We start from the raw sequence: 4425 nt of genomic DNA, 5'->3' as shown, positions 1-4425 counted from the left end.
GGCCGAGGTGGGTGGATTGCTTGAGGTCAGGAGTTCAAGACCAGCCTGACCAACATGGTGAAACCCTGTCTCTACTAAAAATATAAAAATTAGCCAGGGAGGCTGAGGCAGGAGAATCGCTTGAACCTGGGAGGCAGAGGTTGTAGTGAGCCAAGATTGCACCACTGCACTCCAGCCTGGGTGACAAAGTAAGACTTCGTCTCAAAAAAAAAAAAAAGAGATTGATTGTAAAACATAATAACTACAATTAATAATATATTGTCTTCTCAACAAATGCTAAGAGAGTAGATTTTAAGTGTTCTTACCAGAAAATAATATCTATGTGAAGCAATGCATGTTAGTTTGATTTTGCCATTCTACAATGTGTGTGGGTGTAAACGCACATATATAAACATATATATACACACACGTAAATGTATATGTGTATATATATACACACACACACACACACACACACATATGTTTCAAAACATCATTTTGTACACTATAAATATATACAATTTTGGCCAGGCATGGTGGCTCAAACCTGTAATCTCAGCACTTTGGGAGACTGATGTGGGTAGATCGCTTGAGTTCAGGAGTTGAGACCAGCCTGGCCAACATGGTGAAACCCTGTCTGTACAACAAATAAAACTAGCCAGGTGTGGTGGCACGTGCCTGTAGTTCCAGCTAATTGGAAGGCTGAGATGGGAGGATCAATGGAGCCCAGGAGGGCAATTTTGCAGCGAGCCATGATCACTCCACTAAACTCCAGCACGGGCAACAGAGTGAGACCCTATATTAAAAAAAGGGGCAGGCCGGGTATGCTGCCTCATCTCTGTAATCACAGCACTTTGGGAGGCCGAGGTGGTCAGATTACCTGAGGTTGGGAGTTTGAGACCAGCCTGACCAACATGGAGAAACCCTGTCTCTACTAAAAACACAAAAAAATTAGCTGGGCTTGGTGGTACATGCCTATAATCCCAGCTACTCTGGAGGCTGAGGCAGGAGAATCACTTGAACAGGGGAGGCGGAGTTTGCAGTGAGCTGAGATTGCACCATTGCACTCCAGCCTGGGCAACAAGAGTGAAACTTCGTCTCAAAAAAAAGGGGTGGGGGAGGGGCCAGGCACAGTGGCTCACACCTGTAATCCCAGCACTTTGGGAGGCCGAAGCAGGTGGATCACCTGAGATCAGGAGTTAGAGGCCACCCTGGCCAACATGGTGAAATCCCATCTCTACTAAAAGTACAAAAATTAGCTGGGCATAGTGGTGGACACCTGTAATCCAGTTACTTGGGAGCCTGAGGCAGGAGAATTGCTTGAACCCAGGAGGCAGATGTTGCAGTGAGCAAGATCATGCCATTGCACTCCAGCCTGGGCAACAAGAGTGAAATTCCATCTCAAAAAAAAAAAAAAAGGGTGGGGAGGTGCTGTGGCTCATGCTTGTGATCCCAGCACTTTGGGAGGCTGAGGTAGGAAGACTGCTTGAGGCCAGGAGTTAGAGACAAGCCTGGGCAACACAACGAAACCCCATCTCTACAAAAAAACACAAAACAGCCAGGCAAAGTAGCATGTGCCTGTAATCTCAGCTACTTGGGAGGCTGAGGCACGAGAATTGCTTGAACTCGGGAGGCAGAAGTTGCAGTGAACTGAGTTGGCACCACTGCACTCCACTCTGGGTCACAGAATGAGACTGTCTCAAAAATAAATAAATAATTTGAAAAAAAAAACAGTGTTAAAAACAAAAGCAGAAAAGAACTTGATATGGTTTGGCTGTGTCCCCACCCAAATCTCATCTGAATTGTAACTCCCACAATTCCCACCTGTTGAGGTAGGGACCCAGTGGGAGGTAATTGAATCATGGGGGTGGGTCTTTCCCATGCTATTCTCATGAGAGTGAATAAGTCTCACGGGATCTGAATGGTTATAAGGGAGTTTCCCTGCACAAGCTCTCTTCTCTTGTCTGTTGCCATGTGAGACGTGTCTTTCACCTTCTGATTGTGAGGCCTCCCTAGCCACGTGATACTGTGAGTCCATTAAACCTTTTCTTTTTTTTTGTAAATTGCCCAGTCTCAGGTATGTCTTTATCAGCAGTGTGAAAATGGACTAATACAGAACTGATCCATGTCCACAGAGTGCATTACGCAGAGGTGGCCCAGTCCATGTTACCTACTACTGCTGCCTCACCCCTATCTCACACTCACACATGTGGCCTGTAGGGGTTTCCTGTGACAGCTGATGGAGAAGGGACTCAGGCCTAATTTATGGATGGATGAGTTCAATGGAATAGTGAGGGTTAGATAATGAACTGTTGCTGTCCTACAATCCTCTGAGGGCTGAACCTGACAGTGGTGAGGAGATGTCCTCTCAGTGTGCATATCTTTCAACAGTAAACCTTGTTATCAACACTAGGTGTAGGAAAAATTGGTGGAAGTATGAATACACATGAATTGTTTGCTGACTCGGAGCGAAGGAAAAGTAAGTTTGGAAAATTGGAAACAGGATAGCCTGGGTGACTCATAGGAGTGGACACAGGTATATGGTTCTTTGTATCTTATGTCTATTGCCACGAGAAGGCACTCACCAGAGAGGAGACACCGAACAACTAGGTCAACAGAATGGCTCACCCAGTAGGCATCAGCCAGCTGTGTCATCAGCCACCCCAGCATTTGCACAATGAGCCTGTTACATGAATAGTAATGGTGGGAGAAATGAAGGCTGGGCATGGACCTGACAACTTGCACTCTCTCTCACCAAGGCTGATCTAGCCATGGCTGCTTCCATATATCTGACCTAGCTAGTAGCAGAAACCAAGCTCTCAGTACAGTACCATACCACAGAGAGTCACTAGCTAGACAGTGGGTAGCAAGCTGATTACATCAGACCCCTTCCACCCTACAGTAATTCATTGTCCTTGACTGACAAGTATTTGAGGTATCAGCTTCCTTTTCTACTTGCAGCTTATTTACCGGTACACCTATTGAAGGGCTCACAAAGTACCTCATAGACTGACCTGGGATCCCATGTATATTTTCTTAACCATTGGGCCCATTTCAAAGCAAAGGAGGGACAACATTGAGTCCATGGCTCCATCATCCAAAAGATGCTTTCATAATAGAAGATTGGAATGACTTCTTAAAACCCTGGCTAAGTTACTAATCCCCAATGTTTTGGTATTTAGAGACAGAGTCTTTGGGAGGCAAGGTGGAGCCCTCACAAATGGGATTAGTGCTTTTATAACAGAGGCTCCAGAGAGCTCCCTTGCCCCTTCTATCATGTGAGGTCACAGCAAGAAGGCCACCTATGAAGGCAGTGGGCTCTCAGCAGACACGTGATCTACCAACACCTTGCTCTTGGACTTCTCAGCCTCCAGAACTGTGGGAAATAAATTTTGTTTAAGCCACCCAGTCTGTGGTAATTTGCTACAGCAGCCTGAGATGACTAAGATGCTCATCAGCTGGAGACGATACCCTGCAGGGTCTGTATGTGCTCCTTCAGAATGCAGGATATACATTTAACCTCTGCAACCTTGAACTCCTTGAGCTCAAGAGATCTTCCCACCTCAGCCTCCCAAGTATGTGGGACTACAGGGACACACCACAGCACCTGGCTAATTAAAAAAATTTTTTTTTGCAGAGATGGGGTCTTGCTGGAAAGGCCCAGGCTAACCTTTCTAGATTCGGCTCACCATTTTCTAGCATATCAACTGGTCTAGGTTGCTTGCTTGGTATGATAACCTAGAACTTCATTCCTGAGAGGCAGAGGGCTGGTATCATATTGAGTATCAGTGACTGTATATTTTGCTGTCAGGCTGAGCATTTGGCAGTGGCAGTAGCTTTCTTTGTTTCTGGAAATTTGTTACAGACATATGGGAGCTCACAGCAACCTCTTTAGGGCAAAAAGATTGTCTGATGAATTGAAAGTAAATGGATCCAGCCAGGTGTGGTGGCTCATGTCTGTAATCCCAGCCCTTTGGGAGGCCGAGGCGGGTGGATCACGAGGTCAGGAGATCAAGACCATCCTGGCTAACATGGTGAAACCCTGTCTCTACTAAAAATACAAAAAATTAGCTGGGCATGGTGGTGGGTGCCTGTAGTCCCAGCTACTTCAGAGGCTGAGGCAGGAGAATGGCATGAACCTGGGAAGTGGAGCTTGCAGTGAGCCAAGATTGCACCACTGCACACCAGCCTGGGTGATAGAGCGAGACTCTGTCTCAAAAAAAAAAAAAAAAAAAAAAAGTAAATGGATCCAATGTTACTAGCAGCATTATTGATTATAGTCAAAAACTAAGACCAATCCAAACATTCATCAGCTGTTGAGAGGATAAAGAAAATGTGGCATATTCATACAATAGAATATCATTCAGCAATAACATGTAATGAAGTACTGACACATGCTACAACATGGATAAACCCTGAGGAGATTAAGCTAGTGAAGAAGCCAGA

Source organism: Pan troglodytes, chromosome 8 (genome assembly GCF_028858775.2).
Source record: "Pan troglodytes isolate AG18354 chromosome 8, NHGRI_mPanTro3-v2.0_pri, whole genome shotgun sequence".
Taxonomy (NCBI): domain Eukaryota; kingdom Metazoa; phylum Chordata; class Mammalia; order Primates; family Hominidae; genus Pan; species Pan troglodytes.
Note: the sequence above shows the minus strand (reverse complement) of the source record.